The sequence below is a fragment of the Schistocerca piceifrons genome, chromosome X (assembly GCF_021461385.2).
Source record: "Schistocerca piceifrons isolate TAMUIC-IGC-003096 chromosome X, iqSchPice1.1, whole genome shotgun sequence".
In the NCBI taxonomy this organism is placed as follows: Eukaryota; Metazoa; Arthropoda; class Insecta; order Orthoptera; family Acrididae; genus Schistocerca; species Schistocerca piceifrons.
In genome coordinates this window covers 319,708,715-319,734,367 of record NC_060149.1, presented here as the reverse complement: position 1 = coordinate 319,734,367, position 25,653 = coordinate 319,708,715, and the positions used below count along the sequence as shown (strand labels likewise).

At 39.8% G+C, this 25,653-nt stretch overlaps 1 protein-coding gene across 2 annotated transcripts in view; it reads left to right on the top strand.

The window, feature by feature from the left end:
* The window catches only part of LOC124722940 (rho GTPase-activating protein 12-like), a 245,819-nt gene that overhangs the window by 130,875 nt on the left and 89,291 nt on the right, over window positions 1-25,653 (top strand). The gene's annotated exons all lie outside the window — the stretch shown is intronic.

Sequence of the window (25,653 nt, the reverse complement as noted above, 5' to 3'; positions counted from 1 at the left end):
TTGTATGTTAAAAGTAGGTAAATCACGAAAAACGTTGCAGCTCCTATTAATACGGAAGACTACATACCGGTACGTCCTGTAGCCACAACACTTGAAACGTTATCTTTGAAAGTCAGAACGATTCTTACGCCATTTAGCGGGGTGTGCCCTGTTGTGAAACTTGCTGACTGTGCCGTGCGGGATCCGTATCCACGCCCTTGCCTCTTGGTTTGCACCCCAGTCTAGCACACAGTTTTAGTCTGTCAAAAGTTTCGCAACAACGTACATTAATTTACAGAGGTAAAGCGAAAAGATTCACTGTGGAATCAGATACTAGGCCGTGGCTGAAACGTACTCGCTGATCTTATTTCTCCACGGAGTGCAAGTCCATAGAAGTATTTATGGAAAGCTGTGAGGAACTTGGAACATAGGAGAAGGGGATGCTGTGAGGCGGATTATGTTGCTTGTGACTAAGGGGTTCGTATTCAACCTATTTATGATGCATTATTCTGCTTATCGGTGGTATTTAATTCTCACAAGAAGCAGGCAATGTAATAATACGAGACAATAACATTCGTTTTCTTCTCCTTTTTCTGGTAAGTTTTGTTCTACGTCCATATTAGTAAAATGACATGTGCTATAGGTACTCGTGAGAATTCGATGTCGAACTAACTTATCAGTAAAGGAAGGAACTTCGATCCACGTTACTGACCCAAGTCATTAGTGTATATTAGGCTTAAAAGTGCCACGTAGAAATGCTGAATAGCTACAGTTGTCGAAATGGACGTCAGTATAATTGTGTCCGAAAGAGGCAAGATCATCTGTTTACTCCTTTCCAATCATTATATCCGAGCTAATTGTGATATTAATGAAAGAAACTAAATACACGGTGGGGGGAGGGGGGGGGGGAATGCCTGATATGTTCGCCTTAATGTCAACCAGGGAACCCATAAAAATAGTCATCCATGCCTACAACGTGTGGTTAAACGTAAAGACATCACACACATCCATGCCCGAGGCAGGATTCGAACCTGCGACCGTAGCAGCAGCGCGGTTCCGGACTGGAGCGCCTAGAACCGCTCGGCCTCCACGGCCGGCCAGTAGTGTTTTCTCAGTGGATAGTAGAACCGTGTAATTGCGCCATACGGAATCGTGTCACCTTTCACGTTGTAGCAATCCATTTGGCATGCACCGCCGTAATAAATCCCACCTGTGCGCTGTTTACCTGCTGTAAACGCTAGGTGAAACCGCTTAATATTTATAGCAGTCGAAGCGGTGGTACACTGAGCTGACCGCGGCTAAAATGCGTCGGTTCTCAAACCTTCAAATGTAACGGAGACGACCTTATGGTGTATGCTTATCTTTCTTGGCCCATCTATTTTCAGTTTCATCAAACAGGAATTATGAAGTCGGAGAGGCTCTACTGAACTATTAACAGCTATCCACACAATAATAGAATTAGACCTCCATTTTCTACGCGACAGTGTTCCACTTTTACGTGAAAGCTAATTATGACAGACTGGTTTGATCAAAGGAAACGAATGAAACCGAATACATGGACCGACTGTGTTGACGCGCTAGTTAAGAGATAGGCCTCATATTTGGGAGGAATACCTGTAAATCCGCGTCCGACCATCCCGATTTGGTCCGCAAGGGCGAACCCGCCGGTGCTGGGTGGGATGATCCCTTCAGCTCCCCATACTTCAGCTTAGTGTATCTAATTACGTCATGACAGGCTGTTACACGTTTCTGTAGAATGGCCGCTCAGTCAACTGGGCATCTGTTGCAGACGTTCGTTCGTTCGTCCGTCCGTCTTGTAAGAACCACTGAAAATGATATGATATATACCATAGGTTAGTGAAAACTGTTACTACTACTACTACTACTACTACTACTACTACTACTCAGCCCAAGATAAATGTAAGTGCGTCGGTTCATTAATGACATTATAGTGTTTGAATGCTACGGCACAGGAGACAAAATCAGGCGGTAATATATAGTGTAAATAATTGCGAAAAACTATTCCGTTTTCTTCAGATATGTTGGCTTAGATTACCATTGCAGTTGTCGTTCAGCGTTATGCTGATATACGACAACATCCTATCCCTGACATGAAATGTATTGGCAGTTACGAATATGGACAACCATCAGCTGTATAATGGAATGACAACAATGAACATTTGTGCCGATCCGAGACTCGAACCCTGATTTATCGCGAGCAGCCGCCTTACTATGAGGCTGTCCGAGCACACTTCACGGCCAGACCTAAACTTCCATATGTCGTCACCATGTGTCTACAATCTGTAGTCCTACATCCATTATGTGTATTCCCGTACAAGAGAGACATTTTAACTGAAAGTCGCTTGCCCGGTGTTGGCAGATAAATACGATATTGCATGTCCGAAGAAACATTACATCGTACTTCTGAATATGCATATGAAGTATTAATTTGCCCAGAGTCACAGGCACCAGTTACGTCTACCTCTGAACAAACCTCTTTTCACAACGTAAAGATAACCTCAGTGTGAAGACAGTAAATATGGTTAATTATTTTCAAATTTTGTGTAAATAGAAATATTGAACTCGGTAAGCAATTCAGAGGACCTCCTGCTCCTTCCACATCATAGAATTGCCAATGATTTCTGAAGTGTGGTATAATTTTCTGACGCCGAAATAATATCGCATGACTCGCATATTTGGGTTTCCTTTCGTATCCAAATTGCAGGTTAACAACCAATGTGGTGTGCGATTCCGTAACACTGCACTTTGATTTGAAATACACAAACATTATCAAACGAATCAAAACATCGTGCCAGAGCTGTAACTGTTAACAACCTATTCCAAATAATTGTCGCTGTTGCATATTCTCACGTGGTACCTCAGCATTTCACCTCATAAAATTCCTATTAAGAGAGAGAGAGAAAAAAAAACTCTTAACTGTAAGCTAAAAGGGAGCCCAAATGCCACGAGCTATGTCGTTTTAGGCGAAATTTCCGGGCAGCCAGTAGGATGAAGACCGCGACTGGAAAAAATAGTCTAATAATATATTTCAGGGTGACAAGTACACCACAGTCGTCAGCTTTCTTTCACAGGGGAAGAAAACTCTTGTTCGAAGAGGTAACTTAGCACATCAGTCAGGAGTTTGTTGTTTTCCACCTGGCTTCCGTTTTCCTCTACTGTACGAAACTACCTGCAAGCATACGGCCGTAGTAAAATAATCGTCGTATTATTCCTGAAACTATCTTCATATACTCTTTGATTTCACTATTATTACGCCTCAAGGACATGTGTTCACCTTTTATATACCAAGTAAACTTGTTTTTACTAAATATGACGTGTTCCCACCATTATTTATTGAGCGTTTTACAATATGATGACTTTACATCTGGCATTTCGTGGGGAGCCACTTGAAAATGGCCATAAAAGACCGAAACCTAGGTCGCAATTAAATAAACAGCAATACAGTCAAATGGCGGTGAGGTCATTTAAAAATTATTGTATAGCAGTTGCTCAGCAACATCAAAAACTGTTTTATCTTCTTAGTATTCAACTTAGTAAAAAAATAAGAAAATGTGTAATTTTTTGTAGCAACGTTCTGAGCGTTTGTACATATTTGAAAATCTGTAAGCGTAGCTCCGAAAATTTTATGTCCAGTGTGACGTGTTTGAAGTTCCTGGACACTATAGATGATAGCAAGATTGCTGGAAAGGAACGGAATCCTTCCGGAGCGGAAGGTTTGTTTCGCAATACGGTTTGATACTTAGTTCCGTTGCGGGACTGACGCAGATCCGCTTTGGACAGTGATGCAGCCTTGAATAAAGAAAACTCCGTGCAACATCTCGACATGAGCTCGTTGCTGTTTGTGTACAAGTGTTAAATTATTGCTACTGTTAGTTCCCCTACAAGAGATAAAATTTATAGCTTCACTAGCTGTTCTGTTTTTTATGATTTTTATTTGTATTTGAAAACTAACAGGGAGAGAGAACGGTGGTTAAGGCACTGGACTCGCATTCAGGAGGAGCTGAGTTCAAATTCCACTCCATCCATTCATATTCCGATTTTCTTTGCCGCCCCCCCCCCCCCCCACAAGTAGCTTAACGGAAATCTTGGAATAGTTTGTTTCAGGAGGAAGTTGTTAGTTTTCATCCTAAACCTTTCCCAGTCCAGGCTTGTGCTCCGTCTCGGAATGTTTTTTGTTTCTTACAAAACGAAGTTTCAAATTTCTTGTTGTTAGTGTTTATCTTGATATTGAGTTCTTTCGTTTAGAAAAATACACTGTTTTGTTAAAGTCCAATTCGAAATTGTATTTTGCTACCTAGTTATCCTCTAGAGGAGAATAAATAGAACTGGACTGATAGAAAAGCCAGTAAGATGGTTCTACAGGAAATAGGAAAGAACAAAGAACTAGTGAAAGTTTTAGACACTTAATCAGACATGATACTCTATTACAAAACATTTTCGAAGGCAAAATCGTATGTAAGAAAACAAGGAGACGGCCGAGAACATCCCATTATAAAAATGATCAGTGAGCTACGTTCGTATTGGAGATGTAGAGGACTGCTGAGTAGAGGAAGCTGTTGTGGCAGAGATAAACAAGGCTTTGCCTTTTGAAAGGAGGTGGTCATCATTAATTGGCCATTGTTGAGGATCAGTATACTTGTTTGTGGTGTGTAGGGCTTCTCCAGATGGTCAGACACTTTCGAATGTACGGAGTCCGATGAAAAGTAAAAACATGCAGCTATACGAACGAGTGCTGTCGTCATTCAGTGACAGTTTTCCGGCATGGGAGTTTGAGGCAGACGAGTGCTTGGGTGCTTATGTTATTTCACAGTGTGGAAAGGCGGGTGGGGCAGGGGGCACAAGGAAGACTTGATATGTTAAATGGTACCAGAAATGTCATGTGAAGACCAGAATTATTAACAACGCGGGGCAGTGGCAATTCCTCTCCGCCTTCGTCAGTGTGAGAGGGTTATTCAGGTTAAATTGTTCAGACCGTTGATGGTACAGTAACCCAAATAAAATCAAGGTATTACTGTTGCCCAAATCTTTTCATAAATTCGAAAACTTGTACCACAGTAGAATATTCTCTCGACGGGAAACTCGTTTTACAAAACAAAGTGACGATACTGTTACAAAAATTATGCTACTCCAGACGGAGGAGCTTACGGGCGCTTATCACAGAGGCTCGTCTGGAGACGCTGATAACCTCGGTGTTAAGCGCCCGTAAGCTCCTCCGTCTGGAGTAGCATAATTTTTGTAACAGTATCGTCACTTTGTTTTGTAAAACGAGTTTCCCGTCGAGAGAATATTCTACTGTTTGTCGGGCCGCGGAATTCTTAGTGTCTAGTACATAGCATGCGAAGCCGATGTTCTATACCAGCAAATAGTTCATTGGCTGATGACCATGCTGCCTGAATTATACACGAAATTTATCACAATCTATGATGTGGCAGATCACATGCATATGAATAAAAACTATTCCTCTTAGTATCTCTCGAAGCCCGAAACGGTCCGCCGCTATGAACTAAAACCTCGCTTTCCTCGAATAATACGAGGTGGAACTTTCGTGTTTGATTTTCTTATCGTTTGGTAGAACTGAGTAATCGTTCCAAAGAGAATAAAAGCCTGACAGATACGTGTCTGAACTTAAAATAATTGCCATTAGTGGATATAGTAGGAGTTTCTTGATGGTTCTGAACTGTCGTAGATGCATGTTCTATCAAGACCATTCCGCTAACAGTTCCGTGACTGAGCAAAGGCCTATGTCTCTTAACACATTTTACCACACGTTGTCACATTCGGCACGTGTTTCCAGTCTCTTTCAACATTGCAGGTTAGGCATCGACGCGCGTCCAGATTACACTATATCTGGTTCCCATTCTGTGATCTTCCCCCGCGTGGTGATTAATGAATGTTAGACAGTTCCTGACTTTAAAAGACATACTAACCATACGAGATTGACGACACCAGTTAGGTTATGGATGTAATATGCGCTTCTCGAGCATTTATTTATTTATTTAAATTTGAAAATCTACGTCTGCGCTCTTCGCATTTCTCTTTTGAAAATGGTTCAAATGGCTCTGAGCACTATGAGACTTAACTTCTGAGGTCATTAGTCCCATAGAACTTAGAACCACTTAAACCTAACTTACCTAAGGACATCACACACATTCATGCCCGAGGCAGGTTCGAACCTGCGACCGTAGCGGTCGTGCGGTTCCGGACTGTTACGCCTAGAACCGCTGGGCCACTCTGACAGGCTTCTCTTTCAAAATGCTCTCAGTGCGGAGGTCTTTATTTTTGCCAACAGATGTGGCGGTTTATGTTTTGAGAAGTTGATAAGCCTCGAGATAATTACATTGCTCCGAAGATAGATTGAGCTTCGCAGGAACTGCAGAAGATAACTTTTGTTTGTGTGTGTGTGTGTGTGTGTGTGTGTGTGAGAGAGAGAGAGAGAGAGAGAGAGAGAGAGAGAGAGAGAGAGAGAGACCGACCGACCGACCCTTCTGCCCATCGGTTACTGAGATTGTGTCTTACGAAACGGAATAATTTCTTACAGGCATTGTATTGTTGTTTGATTCATTACCTACCTTCGATGTTTTAACGTAAAACTCAAACCCTCCACCAATACCTCTTGCATGCTTATTTCACCCTCGGGCACAGTAAAGTTTTATATTGCCAAAGCGAAACTCATTCGTGGGCGCGTTTGACCGAAATAATCCAGCGTTACCTTTCAAATATGTTTCCTTAACTTATTTTTCCAGGCCGATTTCTTCATGTCACTTGAGATACCTATCTATATTCGTGTCCCCCGCAAAAAGGGGGGGAGGGCGGAGAAAACTGTAGTTGCCCAGCATGACATTTGCATGGACTGCCCAGTTGTATAGACCGAAATGTTCGTGCTTGCATTCCAAGGAACTTTATTTCCATGCATATTCCGCCGACCGGTTGATCATTAAGAATCATCATTCCCCACCAGAAATGTACGTGTGTTGTGGTTTACTTTTAATTACACTAACGTTGCCATTTGCTGCTTCACAGATGGTCATTTTTGGTAACTGATTCATTTATACCTTCACCTAGGCAATACTTTCGCACCTTCTTTCCTCTACACTACGGTACAGCTCCCCTTTTACTGATGATGTTTATTCCACACACGAAAACGAGATTTTCATTTTAAACCTCTGAGCGACCGGGGGGTCTCATTATTCATCACGACTGTTTCTGTTGCGCGTTTAAAATAATTTCACAAAATTTTAAGTAATCTACAGTCGGAACTTTCATGATTGTGCTTGAAATATTTTTAAATCATATACGGTAATTGCTGGCCGCGGTGGCCTAGCGGTTCTAGGCGCTCATTCCGGAACCGCGCGACTGCTACGGTCGCAGGTTCGAATCCTGCCTCGGGCATGGATGTCTGTGATGTCCTTAGGTTAGTTAGGTTTAAGTAGTTCAAAGTTCTAGGGGACTGATGACCACAGAAGTTAAGTCCCATAGTGCTCAGAGCCATTTGAACCATATACGGTAATTAAGATAAAGTATTGTTCCTGAGGGCAAAATGAGTTTTTCCGAAACATGTAGGCATTATTGTGGATTCACACATGTACGTGAGCTGCATTTCTCAAGGGAATGCAAAATGTTTACCGTGTAAGTGTTTTGCATGATGAATTGTATCTGCTTTATTTTTGGTTCTCTCTACAAAAAATATACATCGTTTTCACTTCTTTGCCTTTTATTGTAATTTGTGTGGTTTTTCTTTTCTTTTGTTTCAGATTTCCGTGACAAAGGTTGTCTCACATTTTTCTAGTTGCCTAACTTAAGCTCTCATTCTTTGTCTTCGTTATGTATGTCTTATACGGACTGTAAATTGGAATTTCATTTCCCTCAGATTTTCGACGCCAACCACAAAATGTGGTGACACTCTACTCTGCTTTTTTATCATGTAGGTTGCAAGTGATGATGCGACTTTAGGCCGCGAAACCGGTTGTCAATCATTCTTCCCACGCCCCATACGTGAATGGGACAGGAAGAAACCCCAATAACTGGTTTAATGAGACGTACACTCTGCCATGCAACTCACAGTGGTTTGCAGAGATAGGTGCTGCCGAGTTTTTCTTTGACACGTGTGGACAGATCACTTTCATCAGCAGTGCCGCCAATGCTTTGTCACCTCTGGAAATTTAGCGGCTGGTTAGACGCCAAGCGATTTGTTTACAGCTACGTGAATCTTCGAGATGGCAGTTTTCGATTGGTGTATATCAGGGTTCACCAGGACGGCTGTCGTCATTCATGGACGAAAAGCTTCCAAATAAGTGAAATTAATTTGATTTCGGGGACTGGATTACTGTGCACTGAAATTCTTTGCGTGTAATCTCGGCTCGCGAAATATTTGGAAAATCACCCCTCACGACACTGAAGATCGTTATTTCGAACGTAGATGGTAACTGCCTAATACGTATTAACTATGGTAACAACGAAGCATCTATTATCATCTGATCGTCTAATAGTAATAGAAAAAGGTTTTCGAGCATCGTATGTGCAAACTTTAGATGAGCGGTTGTAAAAATTTTACCAAGAGGGGAAAAGTTATAAAACTGCCGTTTTTATGTAGCTAATTCCATGAGTTTGAAAACGCATCGTGCCCCAAATACTAATTCTGACAGGAAGTTAAAAACACCAATTATATCTCAAATGACTGGCAATTGTTCACTTAGTATTTTTTTATTTATCGTATGGCATACATAGCTGTTCTTGTACACTTTATGTTGTTGTTGTGGTCTTCAGTCCTGAGACTGGTTTGATGCAGCTCTCCATGCTACTCTATCCTGTGCAAGCTTCTTCATCTCCCAGTACCTACTGCAACGTACATCCTTCTGAATCTGCTTAGTGTATTCATCTCTTGGTCTCCCTCTACGATTTTTACCCTCCACGCTGCCCTCCAATGCTAAATTTGTGATCCCTTGATGCCTCAAAACATGTCCTACCAACCGATCCCTTCTTCTAGTCAAGTTGTGCCACAAACTTCTCTTCTCCCCAATCCTTATACAATTTAATTACAAATTCTCGTCCAGACATTGAATATAATCGATGCCTCCTCTGTTGCAGCAAGGAAGTCGATGAAGATTCCCTTGTAAGCTCGAACTGGGCATTCTTCCACTATGTGCTGGAATGTTTGTCCTTCAGCACCGCTGTCCCTGTTGGGAGTTTGTATCCCCATTTGCAGAGGGCGTCAGCACGTCTTCCGTGGCCAATGTGTATGTGGTTCAAAGTTGTCCACACTTTGCGCGACTGACTGAAGCCGGGCGGTTTCTTATTTATCTTGAAGCTTTGGCATTTTGGTGGGCAGTATTCTCGACATTGTTGTTTCCAGAGATTGTAGATGTCAGAGTTGGAGGTCGTCATCTCTTTAGTAGTGAGTAGTGGTGGTCTGCTCGATTTGTCTTCTGCACTCCAGGTCGGCTGTATAATTATGTATGGGCAGCTGAGGGTTACTAATAGCGTGTTGTATTCTCTGAGGAGAGTATTTTTCGCCATATCTCTGGTGGTGGTATATTTCTCAGTGTTATCAGCCATACTGTAGGGGTAGATTTTATTGTGCCACTGATGATGTGCATGGTGTCGTTTAATACGTCGATCCCGTTTGTGTACGGGCTATTAATCCATACTGGAGTGCAGTACTCTGCCACTGACCAGACAAGCCCAATTACTGATGTGCGGAGTGTGTTTGCTGTGGAGCCCCAAGTAGTGCCTCATAATGTATGGATGATGTATTTTGTCCTCATTTTGCCTGCAGTCTTTGCAGGTGCTCCTTGCAAGAGAGCGTCCTGTCTAGTGCAACTCCTAGATATTTTGGGTAATTGTTATGGTTAAGGCGTTTCCCTTCATAGATAACATTGAACTATCTTCTTGCTGACTGGTTGCGAAGGCGGAAGCGTGATACTTCAGTCTTGTTTAGGTTCGGTTGCGGTCTCCATTTGCGAAAGCAGCCACTCAGGGATTTCAGATCAGAGCACAGGATGTCTTCAGTGACCATTTGTGAATGATCTGTGTTGTGCAGCAAGGGCCCAGTCGTCTGCGTAGCCAAACTTCCTAGACTGCGTGTTTGGAATGTCGGACATGTAAAGATTAGAGAAGGTAGGGCAAGGGCTGAGCCCTGTGGTAGCGGGTCGGGTCGGGTCAGTCTCTCACTGCCCTTTAAACAATCAGTCCGCATACCTGGATAGGTTTCAGGTTGTCTGTTGCCTGCCCCTTCACTCTGTGATGGTAGGTACTGGTTTAGCCGATAAAAGCAGCGTTGACGAAAAGTCAGCTAAATACCTACCACGCAAAGGCCGCATAACTCCAGCCCATCGACAGCAACTGACAGTTAGTTACACTTTCGGGTGTTCGGGATTCTTGGATGACTTGTTTGAAAAATGTGTAAAGTTTCCTGTAAGCTGGTTTATTGCCTTTAGAACACAGAAAATAGCTATCAAGTCCTTACTTACTATCCCTACACTAATTATACAGGGTATACTGTCTCTGAAACAAGTTCACATCCAAAAGCAGCCAGAAGATGTTTAGCCCGACCTTATATTATAAACATCCTAAACAATCTCTGACCCATGACTACTTGCGAGTTAATACGTAGTCATTCTTCTTCTTCTTCTTCTTCCATTGGCACTCCATCCCGGGATGGGACTAGGCCTCCTCAATAATTTTCTGCCATTCTTCTCTGGACTCCGCCGTGGACCTCCAGTTACGGCAACCGACTCTGGCAGCGTCCTCTCCAACCTCGTCGCTCCATCTCAACCTAGGTCGTCCTCTTGCTCGTCTTCCTCCAGGTTGACTACAGCAGGCTTTCTTTGCGGGATCTCTCTCATTGAGTCGCATTACATGTCCAGCCCATCTCAGTCTACACAGCTTTATGAACTTTACCACATCATCCTCCTTATAGCAGTCATAAAGTTCGTTATTTCTTCGCCTTCTCCAGGTCCCATTTTCATATACAGGTCCAAAAATCCTCCTCAGTATACTTCTTTCATGTGATCTCAGTTTTTCACCCTGCTTCGTAATTGTCCATGTTTCTGAGCCATAAGTAAGTACTGGGCGTATCAGCGTTTTGTAAAGTCGGCACTTAGTCCCTCGTGATATAAGCTTGGATTTAAAACGTCACAACATTCCAAAGTATCATCGGTTAGAAGCACTTATGCGAGCGATAATTTCAGTAAAGGTGGTGCCATTTGCTTCTATCTTTGAGTCCAGATAGGTTAAACATTCCACTCGCTCAAATATTATTCCATCAACGGTTATTGTGGGCTGTAAGGGTTGGTTAGTGCCATTATACATATACTTCGTCTTTCCTTCATTAATTGTCAGGCCCATATTCTCTGCACTCAGTTTTACAGCTGAAAATGCACTTTGTAGATCTCAAGTGTTCCGCTCATTAAATCCAAGTCATCTGCATATCCCAGCAATTGTACAGACTTATAGTAGATAGTTCCTCTTGTTTGAATACCCGATTCGCGTACCACTTTTTCAAGCGTCAGGTTGAAAAGTAGGCAGGAAAGCCTATCTCCTTGCCTTAACCCAGTTCGAGTGGAAAACTGAGGTGATAGCCTTGACTGCGCTCGCGCAGTACACTGGGGACACTTTAGGGTGACCTCTATTAAATGCACTAGTTTTCCAGGCACTCGAAATTCCCACATTGCCTCATAAAGTTTGACCCGGTTTATTGTGTCATATGCAGATTTAAAGTCAATGAAAAGGTGGTGCACACCAACATTGAATTCATTGGTCTTTTGTACTATTTGTCGGAGAGTAAATACCTGGTTTACAGTAACATTTGACTTTCCTGGTCTGAACCCGCATTGATAGCTTCCAATAAGATCTTCTGCTATAGGTGAAGATTACTGAACAGGATATTTGATAGTCCTTTATATATATAACATTTAAAAGTGTTATGCCTCTGTAGTTGCTACATTCAAATAGATCTCCATTCTTATGCATCAGACACACTATCCCTACATTCCATTCTTCTGGTAAGTCATTCACTAGTGTTACTGTACAGAAATGCTGGCCATAATGTCTCGTAATTTGCGCGAAACACGCCACGCGGAGTTCATGTATGACTCGAAAGGTTCACACGCGAAATCTCCTAAAATAAATCACTCACAAAGTTCAAACTTTCTCAAAATACCCAACACTGTAGTTGCTTTTCATCTACACAGGAACCGATCAAACGCACGGATTTCTTCATTTTGGTACAAATTTGATCAGTGCAATTTAACATAGGTGTTTACTAGAAGACGGCTCCAGAATGACTATCTTGACTCGCACATCTGAGGCACAAAGCCCTACTCAAACGCGCGGGAAACGCTGAATTCCTGTTTGTTAGTATGTTAAGCAGTCCAATCAGACCATCAAGAGCACTACTACACTCGCGGTATTTCTAATGTCAGCCACAAGGAATTTAGACTAGAAATCTCGTAATTACGAAACTAGATAAAACTCAATGAAAACAAAATACAATTCCTTTTTACAAAATAAATTGCTAATAAATTTAATACCCAACGCCCCTTCTTGGCTGCGCTTTACAAAATCAAGCTCAGTCGGACATGTGACACAAATTCCCCTATTACACAACTACTTTCTCATGCATACATTTACATAGTTATAGTACAATATCACATTTTCCTGTATGTATGTCGTCCATTCACTCTCTTGTCTCTCCTAAAACAGACAACCAAAACACGGTGAATTAATAATTTTCCAAAGTACTTTTAATAATGTCAGAAATGTAATGAAACTAAAGAAAGCTTCAGGAAATTAGATTGTATGAACCTATCCTCTTAGTTGTAGTTTCAATTGATACTAGAGACGAATACCTTAAGTGCCTCACTCAGTTTCACAATGCCAGCACGGTTATTACGTGTTTAGGTAAAAATTTATATCTTTGAAAGTATGGAAGTTATTGATGTAAAATTTGAACAGCATGGTTGTGTTATGCATAGAATTTGGTATACGAAGTGTGAAAAAGATTGATTTATATTTAAATGGTATTTATTCAGATTGATAGAGATTATCCGTAACGCATTGCACGCAGCATTAGTCAAGTAAACCGCTCGCACGGCCCAATAGGAAGCGTCAGCTGTGCGTGCGTGAAAACCATCTCCTGTCTTCCCGGCTCCACGGCAAGCTACGTTTTTGATGAAAGGTAACAACTCGTAATAATTTGCTATGTTACATTAGCCCTTTGTTGAGTATTTTCGCGGAGCTCTTTCTTTTTCCAGTAAGCACTTTAAAAGCTCTCCCAACATGTGTGTTATCAGTCAGTCTTACAGCACAGCTGCGTGGAATTATTTGAATTAGTTTCTACAACAGCCCGTCTTCAGACAGCGTCATAGGCTGCGCTCAGATCTGTGAAAGCAGTTGATTCTTTTGCTTTTTCTGATAGCCTGCCTCTGTATAGGTTGTCAGGGAAAGTACTTGGTCATTGCACCTTCTATTAGGTTGGAATCCTGCTTGTTCGTCTGGTATTGATTCCAGTATTTCTGGGCTCAGTCTGTTATATAGGAGTTTCTCCAGTAGCGTATATACACTATGTGATCAAAAGTATCCGGACACCTGGCTGAAAATGACGTAAAAGTTCGTGGTTCCCTCCATCGCTAATGCTGGAATTCAGTATGGTGTTGGCCCAGCCTTAGTCTTGATGACAGGTTCCACTCTCGCAGGCATATATTCAATGCGGTGCTGGAAGGTTTCTTGGGGAATGGCAGCCCATTCTTCATGGAGTGCTGCACTGAGGAGGGGTATCGATGTCAGTCGGTGAGGCCTGGCACGAAGTCCGTGTTCCAAAACTTCCCAAAAGTGTTCTATAGGATTCAGGTCAGGACTCGACTCTGTGCAGGCCAGTCCATTACAGGGATGTTATTGTCGTGTAACCACTCCGCCACAGGCCGTGCATTATGAACAGGTGGTCGATCATGTTGAAAGATGAAATTGCCATCACCGAATTGCTTCTCAACAGTGGAAAGCAAGAAGGTGCTTAAAACATCAATGTAGGCCTGTGCTGTGATAGTGCTATGCAAAACAACAAGGGGTCCAAGCCCCCTCCATGAAAAACGCAACCACAAAACACCACCACCACCTCCGAATTTTACTGTTGGCACTACACACACTGGCAGATGACGTTCACCAGACATTCGCCATACCCACGTAACGCCTCCGAATTTTTTTATGTGAAAACTCTTTAAAGATTTTAAAATAAAGCATACGTTATTGACATTCTACGTCTTTATTCTTCATGTCTACATATTTATTTCCCAAAATAGTCACCAGGGTGACGAAAACATTTCTCCCAACGAGAGACCAGTTTTGTTGATACCGGCATTGAAGAATGTTTGACTTGTTGAAGGAGCCACAATCTCACCTGAGCTTGCACTGATTCATCACTAGCAAGTTGAAGTCCCCGAAGGTGTTCTTAAAGTTTTGGAAACAGATGAAAGTTGCATGGAGCCAAGTCGGGACAGTATGGAGAATGATCGGTGACAGTGAATCCAATGTGTGGTATTGATAGAGATGTCACAGCACTTGTCATGCTGAAGGAAAGGGTGATCTGTATGTGGATAAACTCCTGGAATTTGGCACTCGATTACAACATTCTATTTCGATATAGTTACGTAACACACCACCATGTTACATTCTTCTTTTCGGAGCCTTCCAGTTTTTTTTTTATTTATTTATTTATTTCGTATTCCATTAATCCGTATTGTGATAAATCACAAGGATGTGGAATGAGTCATGATTACATACAACAGATATAATACACATATATAAAATGACAAAAATGTACCATAAGATTATGAATAAGTTTGTAGGTTAAAATCAAATCAAAGGTATAGCTCAAGTAATATAAAACAATACCTAAAAAGGAAATATAGTACATTTTCCAAATTAAACAAATAATACACATATATAAAATGACAAAAATGTACCATAAGATTATGAATAAGTTTGTAGGTTAAAATCAAATCAAAGGTATAGCTCAAGTAATATAAAACAATACCTAAAAAGGAAATATAGTACATTTTCCAAATTAAACAGTTAATGTGATCTACAGCAAACAAATTTTTATCAGTATAAAAAATCATTGCTTTATCTGTAGATACTCATCAAGAGAATAGAAGGAATTTACCATTAGGTATTCTCTCAATTTACATTTAAAAGTAGGTAAGACATTAATGTGATCTTTAATACCTGATGGAAGGGAGTTGAAAATTTTTGTGGCTGAATAATGAACACCTTTCTGAACAAGACTTAAATGTTTCAGATCCCTGTGTAGATCATTTTTAGACCTAGTATTATGATCATGACATTCACTATTAGTTTTAAAAAGAGATAGGTTGTTAGAAACAAAAATCATCAAAGAAAATATGAATTGAGAGGTAAGTGTTAATATTTGTAACTTATGAAACAGACTTCTGCAAGAATATCTTGGATGAACACCACTCATGATTCTAACAGCTCTCTTCTGTGCAGTAAATATTTTTTTGGCTAAAGGCTTGTTGCCCCAAAATATTATGCCATACGACATGATAGAATGAAAATAACCAAAGTAGGCAGCTTTAGTAGCGTCCTCATCACCAATGGGGGTGATTACACGCAGAGCATAAGTTGCCACACTGAGCCTTCTATGTAGGTCTAAGATATGCTCAGACCAGTTCAGCTTGCCATCAATTAGAATGCCCAAGAACTTAGATGATTCACAGTGTAGTATATTTTGGTTACCACAGTTTAAGTGGCATACTTCATTTTCTTGTTGAGATGTGTGAAATTGCATATACTGAGTTTTCTGAATGTTTAGAGTTAGTCCGTTGCACTTAAACCAGTGTAGGATGTCAACGAGTACAGCATTACATTTATTTTCTAGGTCACTGTTAGTTCGACTTTCAAGCAGAATAGTGGTGTCATCGGCAAAAAGAGTAAATTTACACTCGGTGTCTGTGCAAAGTGGGAGATCATTGATGAAGATAAGGAAAAGCAAAGGTCCTAGGATGGACCCCTGAGGCACACCACACTTTAATGTGCCCCAATCAGAAGAAATGGGACTATCATTGGCACCATTAATTATCACCTTCTGTTTTCTGTTTTGCAGATATGATTCTATCCATCTACCAATGCTACCTCGCAAGCCATAAAAGTTAGCCTTATGTAAGAGAATGTTGTGGTCCACACAGTCAAAGGCCTTAGACAAGTCACAAAAAATTCCAATAGGTGACATTTTATTATTTATTGACTCTAAAATTTCATTTGTGAGAGAAAAAATAGCCTGCTCAGTTGATCTACCTTTTTGGAAACCAAACTGGTTTCTGTTGAGTATGTTGTGGCTGTTAAGATGTTCTACAATTCTTGTATACATTAGTTTCTCTAATACTTTTGAGAAACTACTTAGTAGTGATATTGGACGGTAGTTAGATAAATTAGTTTTGTCACCCTTCTTGAAAAGTGGTTTCACAACGGCAAGCTTTAATCTCTCTGGGACAACACCTTGCTGGATAGACTCATTAAAAATGTGACACAGGACTTGACATATGTGGTCACTACAATGCTTCAGTATTTTTGGTGAAATGTTGTCAATACCAGTGGAATTTTTATTTTTTAAGGCCTTGATGGTATTTTTAACTTCAGTAATAGTAACTGGGGCAATACAAATTGGGTCATACGTGTTAGGGTTAGCTCTGTGTAATAAATGCGTAGCAGCATTTAAGGAACCGTTACAACCTACTTGTTCTGCTGCAGTTATGAAGTGATTGTTGAACATGTTGGAAACTGTTACAGGATTATGAATAACCTCATCCTTATAGCTTATCTCTGTGGTATTAACATTCTTGTTACTCTTGCCACACTCTCTCTTTATAACATTCCAAACTGCTTTTATTTTGTTCTCAGATTTATCAATTTCAGACTTAATATACAGGCTCTTGGATTTGTTTATCACCCTTTTTAAAATTTTACAATATAACTTAAAATGAGACCTTTCAAGGGGATCATTTGATACTCTTAGTGAGGCATGTAACTCCCTCTTAGTCCTGCAAGAAATTTTTATACCTCCAGTAATCCATGGTTTACTGGAAGAAACCTCATTGTTCTTTCTGACAGTTTTTTTTGGGAAAGCCATTTCAAATACAGATATAAATTCATTTAAAAAAAGGTTAAATTTATCATTAACATCTGATGTGCTGTACACTGGCTCCCAATCTATCTGTGACAAATAGTCGTTAAAGGCAGACACAGTTTCAGTGTTTATACATCTATAGGACCTATAGGTGTGGGAGATTTTATTGCACAAACTGATGTTATTTACTTTCAGAAGTTGTCCATCATGGTCAGACAGGCCATAAATTACTTTGCTCACACTAGCACTGTTGACTCTATTCTTGTCAATGAAAATATTATCTAGAAGGCTCTTGCACTAGTGGGCCAGGTAACCATCGCAGCCAAGTTGTAAGAATTCATTAAGTGGTCCAGGTCAGTTTTGAGGTTATCAGTTAAGAAGTTGACATTAAAGTCACCTACAATTATTAAATTTCTAGTTTTAGAGAACAATTTGGTCAAAAGAGATTCTAACTTATTCATAAAGATGCAAAACTTCCCTGCTGGAGCTCTGTAAATTGCAAGCACAGTAAGTAACATGTCCTTTGCAGAAATTTCAGTCCCGCAAACTTCAAAATGTTGATCTACACAATACTTACTTAGATCTAAAGATTTATAAATGATTTTACTGTCTATATAAATTACAGCACCACCTTTCTCCTTACTTGTTCTGCAGTAATGAGTAGCTAGATCATACCCATCAAGCTGCAGCCCATCAATTCCAACTGTTACATGATGCTCAGTAAGGCATAAAACATGAGGACGGTCAACAGTGTCCATGTCCCCTAAATTTACAGATAAAAACTCTAATTTACTTTTGAGACTTCTGATATTTTGATGAAGAATAATAAGATTCTTATAGCTACCTCTACTGTCCTTCTGCTGGTCTGCTTGTCCATTAACACCGTTAGTCCCCGTTGCACTCAAAACTGTGTTGGATACATTAAGACCTATGTCGCAGCTGGAGATTTGTTCACTAGATGTCGTTGGCGAGGTCGGGTGGGTGCTGGCCATAAAAAATCACTGTTTCTTTTTGGAATTCTTCTTTCTCTCGTAGAAAATCGGGGATTACCTTTTATCCTTGGAGATACTGCATCGGAATTATTTTCCAGTCCTTGAGGTTCTTTGGGTGGAACTTCGTCATATGGTATTAATAAGTCATTGGCAGTGACAGGGTGAGACACAGCTATACATCTGTTTCTTGTATTCACATTGGTTCCCTGTCTATCTTGGCATGAATTGGTTTCTACAGTACCGGTACAAAATCTGACCTTTCTTGCAGAGCTGGTTGTAAGTGTTTTTACTACATCACACCGTTTCCATGGGTTTGATACTGATGAAGCAATGTTCCTGCACAGTCTGAGCTTTCCTGTTTTGTTCAGGTGTAGTCCATGATTAGTGTAATCAGGCCTTTGCAAGAATAAATTGACATCAATTACTTTCACATTAACAAAATTAGATGACAAATTCATTATATATTCATTAAATCTGTACACTGTTTCGTTGACTTCTGGCTTGTCATAACAGTAGGGAACGGTACATAACAATAGCTTTGTATGATCAAGTGCTGCAGTCAACTGTCTGGAATAAAGTTGTTTTTCTTACGAATGTCATTTATTCCTGCAAGGATAATAACTGCATCGTCCAAATTGAAATCACTAGTAAGATCTGATGCCCCTTCAACTACACCACTGAGGCATGCATTTGGTTTAACAACAGATGATGTGTAGTACTTGGGTTTCAAAAATTCATTTAGCAATGATGCACAGTTTCGCCCATGATAGTAATAAAATCTTATTCGTTGGCTGACTCTCAATTGGTCTTTTTGTCGAATTTTTAGGAACATTGTCTCGTCCTACCACCTGAGTAGATTTCTCTGTTTCATCAATTTTATCACTTAAGGCACTAAAACGGTTGCTTGTATTCAGATGATATAACTGCTGAGAAACGAGATGTTTTGGTATCTTCTTGGGCTGGTGACAATTTGTGCTCTCGTCTTGGGATTCACTTTTGTTCTGTTGACTTCTGGCAGACAATGTGACATTTTCAGCTTTCAGTCTTTGCAGTTCTTCTAACAACACGGAAATTATTTCTTCCTTGCTGTCTATAGTGCCCACTTTTACGCAATTATCACATTTCCATATCTCTTGTTTTGAGTCCACCTTTGCACAGTTATAATGATAAACAATTTTACACTTAAAGCACATAATACCTGTAACGACTTTCTTTCTGCATGAGCATAGTTTGCTGTTTGTTATTTCTTGAAGCGCAATTTCGTGGCTGTATGATGAAGTTGATGCTAAGCAAACACTGAGTTTCTCATTTTTTACTACCACCTTCATGATTAAATAACAAGAGATGCACTTCCCATCACTAAATACGTCGAACTTCTTACACTTCACACAAACTTCGGATTGTTTGCTTTTATTTGCGGAACTCATGCTGTTCTGTTTACCGATCGTCAACATGGTTTCTTTTTCACAGTTTATAGATGCATCACAGTTTTTTTCAGATACTTTTAACACAATATAACACGTAATACATAACTGGTCACAATACCAACCGACATTTCTGCAAAATGCACACTTTTCTTCATTAAATTTACATTTATTACTGGAACTAACACACTCGCGAATTTCATTCGGCGCCATCTTGGCAGAGAACAGCAAATACGTAGACATGAAGAATAAATATGTAGAATGTTAATTATGCTTTTTATTTAAAAACCTTTAAGAGTTTTCACATATAAAATTGGGAGGCATTACTTTGCAGCATGCCCTCATATATTCAGCATGTTATCATGGGTTTCTTCGTCCACAGATAACGGCTGTATGAGAAAGTGACCAAGAGAAGATTGATGACACTATTTCGGCACATTTCTGAGATGTTTTGCTTCCATCATAACTGGAGAATAGCGCCAAAATCGTCGCTGCTTCTAGGAATTGGCATGATTTCTCATGAACAGCGTGACCACCAAAAAAGTCTGAGATATATAGTGATAGCTAAAGTTCCAGCATTTTCAATCGTGCTCATCATTGTTAAACCTGCTGATCACTACAGTAGCTGATATAAATATGAGAGTATTATATAATGACTATAAACTCAGTACCCAGATTCCAGGACAGGGCAAGTGCTTCTTCTCCCTCCCCCCCCCCTCCCCCTCGTCCCCCTCTTTCCCATCCCCTCGCATGCTAACATTTTCCTCAGTAGCACCAGTTAGTAATCGCCCATTCATAATCTAGTGGGAAATACAATGTTTGGTGGAATAATCTGACCTTGCAGCTTAAGCCAGTTTACCAGCTTCTCTTCTGTTCTATTTCCATGAAACATCTTCAGCATGCTTTTATACATCTGTTGACTCTGATTACATCACAATTCTAGGTTTCATAAGGTTGCTTGTTAGTTTTAAAGCCTTATAGCTCGAAAATATCTGACGATTTGGAGCTGCTTGTGACTGCTCGATTCTGGAGCTCACAGGCGGCAATTGTTTTGCTTTTTCATGAAACCACAGAAAGAGTTCGTACCAGATGTGTTGTTCTCCCAACAGAATTGCTGCAGGGTTTTCAATGTCTCAGGTGCATGGGAAGCTGTAGATAAATGGAAAGATCATTTACTAACCTGCTTCCAAACAATCTGATTAATAGAATTCGGTGGTGGAATTCTGCTAGAAATGTCACATTTTGCTGCTGAAACATCATCAAAGTGCTCTAAGTAGATGTACTTCTGTAGAATGTAGAGCTTAAATCAGATATTGTGCAGACAAATGGGATCCAAATTTGTCTGAGCTGTGCGACTGGATTTGTGATTCCCTGTCAGAAAGGTCACAACCATAATAATTGATAGAAAGTGAAACCAGAGTTGTATCTGGGATTCCCCAAGGAAGTGCTATTAGCCCTCTCTGTTATTCATCATAATCATCATCATCATTTTCTTTGGGCCTTTGTCCCACTTCATCGCAGGGTTGGCTGAGTTACTAGCGACTTGGTGATTTTAGTGTTAGAGGGTGGGCGGATGCCCTTCCTGTCACCACCCCGTAACTCCCCCCCCCCCCGACTGAAATGCCTAGAACCGCTCGGCCACACCGGCCGGCTCTATTAAGTTTCTGGTAAATCACATAAATGTAAAGCTAAACACCTATGGATTACAACTATGAACAACTGAAGTTGGATTCATCACACAGAAAATGTTGCGCGGAAGATGAGCCAAAGTTTGTATTTTTTTGGCAGAACACTTAGAATGTGTAAAATATCTACTAAAGAGACTGCCTACTCTAGGCTTGTCCATCTTCTTCTGTAGTATTACTGCACAATATGGGACACGGGAGAGAGTCACGGTTATGACAACCAAGTTAGGGTGTTAATCATTAAACCAAAGGCATTTTTCATTGCTGTGAGATCTTTTCAGAAAATTTCATTCAGACTTTCTATTCTTAACATTTAAATGTTTTGTTTACCGTCATAATAAAATAAGAGAGATCAGAGCTAGCTCAGAAAGATTTAGGTGTTCACTTTTCCCATGTGGTATTCACATGTAGAATGGTAGAGAAATATTTTGAAAATGTTTCTTTGCAACTCTGTCAGTTAATTATGTGTGAATTGCAGAGTAATGATGTATATGTAGAACACTGCCTAAGTCATGGGGAATGTTGCAAGTATCAACTTCCCTACGTGCTACAAAATTTAGATGGAAAATTTAACTACTAATATTATTTACAATTGTCTAATTTACTTGGTGTCTTTGAGCATAATATGTTGCTCTTAACTTACTGCCTTCATTGTAAATGAATTTAGCATATATAATTACTGAGGAAAGTATTAAAAAATGACTATTCATGTTGATCACGAATGTGTTGGAAGATCAGGTAATTAGCCTTCAGAACTTGTTCTCAGACTATGCACTTCCATGTGAAGTCAGTTCTATGAGAATTGTTGTGCAATTCAGGGAGCTTTGTAAGAAGTTTGGTGCATGGTGCAGCGTCCAGTGTTTGGTAGCTGGCTCTAAACATAAGTAAATGTTCACATATGGACGAAAATTGTTAATATTGTTTAAGTTTATGATCAGTGCTAAATCGCAACCATTAGCAACATTGCCAGGTTTTTTGATATAAAGTGGCACAAGCAAGGAAATACTGTTTGAAGAAGGAAAAGGTAGTCAACGTTTGGGGGAAAGGATTCTGTAAACCTGTTTCGATCTACAAAAAATGTCTGGTTAGATTCTAAGAATAGTCATAATATTTCAAAATCATGTTTTATTTGATGTCAGTATGGCGAACTGATCTTCAGACATCTCTGACGGTTTATGCAGAGAAACCCAGGTTAAACCACATGTACAGTGATCAGTGACAAGTCAGTCCATAAATTTTCCTGCTCTGCTGATACACAGGTACCATTAGACTGGTAGGATGAACAGATACCTGGCGTCACTTAGTTGCTGGCAGTGCCAGCATTCAATGGTGGAGCAGTGAAATACTTATGTATGTGGACTTAAGTGGAAGCTAGGAATATGATCTGTCCATTAATGTATTCTTATGATGATGAAGTTTGGTGGAAGTGCTGATGTGGTCTGTAGCTATTTTTCCTGATATTCTCTGGGCTTATTAAGATGGGTCTATGGCAAAATGAACTCAGATATTTTGAGAAATGTTTTAGACACCAGCATGTATCCTCACTCTATGGCAATTATTCTGAACACTTTTTTTTCATATGTATAATAGTGTTCTCGCCTACAAGGGAAGGACCTATATATTTTGCTTAAAAGATAATCAAGTGGATTTCCTGGACTGGCCTGCCAAGTCTTGACCTAATGTTTTTAACATCTTTTACATGATATTGAAGATGTATTTGCTTATCAGTTCACCTTGTCCAAAAACCCTGCAACAAGTATTCACCACATTTCGTAAACAATGAAAAACAAGCTCTGTCTTCTTTGTATCTGAACTGAGTAGAAAAATCTTTAAGCAAGATAACATGCTTTAGTATTAGTACCACAATGACGATGAGAGAGGTGAGGGCAAAGTCAGAAGTGTGCAGGCAACAGTTTTTTTCCTTCTCGCCATCTGTAAATGATACTCGAAGGAGTGTGGTAGTTAACATTAGCAACAGTTAGTCTTCCATATAATGTACTTATACCTGTCATCTGTAAAAAGACGTATTGAAGAAACCAGTGTAACAAGCTGCAGATCTGGTGTCAGAACAGCTAGAGCTCTGTCTTCAGAATGATGTAAATTATTTAGTTTGAAACCATTGAATATCTGTTAACTATAAAGTGAACTGCGTCTTGTGGCACTAAATAACTGTCATGGTGTACTGCTATGGAAAATTTTAGATTAAATGCAGTTCAAAAACTTCGTAATTACATTGTTTACATACCACTCTTTTAAGTCAACACATTTTGTACATTTCATGCATGAGTAGGTGCCACTGCTGAAATGTAAACTGTGATGCTCTGTAAAATACGCTTTACATATTAGTAATTCTTCATGAACCCAAATTGTTATACACCCACAGATTTGTTTAGCTGGAGGAATAAGTGGAAGTTAGTGGCTACCAAATCTGGTAAATATGATGGATGATCCAATACTTGAGATTCTCCTGTTTTGCTATTGCCAAATTACTTTTGTGGGCAAGTGTATTGTCCTAATAAATGATAGAAGTTGCAGTGCGGGACTGTTCTCATGTAATTTATTTTCAATTAATTGGCCCAGAAGAGAAGGACCAGACTAATTTCTGTTCTCATCCTTGTCAAATAAAACCTTGTGCACTCCCCCCATTTTTACTTGATGTGCATTATTGCAGAATGTATACAAACATAACAAAATCAAAGCTTTGTGAACATCAGTGTCATTCTGTGGCAGACCAAGCAGACTTCTTTGCCCTCATAAAAGAAAATTGTAAAGTTTTTTGTTATTTGCATTAATAATTAATGATTCAAGACAAGAATCTGTCTATGTACCAAGTAAAACATGTAGAAAGGGAACAGCAAAGACAACTTGACTGTTAATTACTGTGTGGCTCAAAATACATATTACTGTGTTAATTGTTGTGTGGCTCGGTGTATTCAATACTTGTTTTGTGGGTATAATTCTCCTTGCATTCAGTGGAGAGAAAAAAATGTGAATGAGAGGACATAAGGTCTCTGAGGCTGATAATTAATCTATAACAAGTTCACATGAAAGCCTCACATTTGGCACTTTTGTAGAAACTGAATACATCAGACATGTAGAGCATGTTTGATAAACACTCTTAGTCTGTAAACTTGTATTTATTGATACATCATTGGTTAGTCTTGATTTCTATGTGCAAAACTGAAACAGTGTTGAAAAATAGTGAGCAGAACTTTTAATACTGAATTATTGTATTCAAATTATGTTGCGCTACTGAGGCATGTCCGTAAGGGAAGTACCATTTTTTTCAAACCAAAATTTCTTTTTAATATAAGGAACATTTCTTAAACTACCTTTTTACATAGTTGCCACCATTGTTCAGACATTTGTCATAGTGGGAAACAAGCTTTACTATACTGTCTATGTAGAAAGATACTGCCAGTGAGGATAGCCACATCTGAACTCCATTTTTTGTGTCATTTTCTGCTTCTTGTGAGTTGCTTCCCAGAGGTGAAAGCATGAGTTTGGTATTTTACTGTGAAATCTTCGCCGGCCGAAGTGGCCGTGCGGTTAAAGGCGCTGCAGTCTGGAACCGCAAGACCGCTACGGTCGCAGGTTCAAATCCTGCCTCGGGCATGGATGTTTGTGATGTCCTTAGGTTAGTTACGTTTAACTAGTTCTAAGTTCTAGGGGACTAATGACCTCAGCAGTTGAGTCCCATAGTGCTCAGAGCCATTTGAACCATCTGAACTGTGAAATCTTTGGTGTGCAGTTGAAAACAAGAGATGTGGAATGCTCAGTCAAGGTATTGTGTTGCTTTATGACAATGCTCATCCTCATTCTGCTGGTGTCACTGAAAATCTTGTTTAACAATTTGTATGTAGTTCAATTGCTCAATGTACAGCCTCAGTCTTGCACCTTCTGACTAGCATTTGTTCTTGAACTTGAAGCATGGTTTAGGAGGAAGACCTTTTCACCGTGATAACTATGGAAACAAATGATGTTTAGCAGTGACTGTCTTTACTGGCTGCATCTTTCCATAAGAGGGCACAGAAAGTTGATTTCCTGCCATGAGAAATGCCTGAAAAATGGTGGCAACTGTGTAGAAAAATAGTTTCAGAAATTCTCTTTCTTGCAAAAATAAATTTTTGTTTGAAACAATGTTTGATAAGTTTTTTTTCCAAAATGATATTTACTTTCCAGACTTACCTTATAATTTCAGTAACTTCAGATATTATATGTACTATAACTTTTTGATGCAGCATCTCACTTCAAGCACTAAGAATATTCATGATGCAATAAACAGCCCCAATAAACTATGGATTGTTGCATTAATAGCAAACAAATTTATTGTCACTAATTTGCATTCTTGTGGCAAATAAAAGAAAGGCATGTCTTTGACAAATGTTCAGGAAAGGCTGCAGTGCCCTGCAACATCC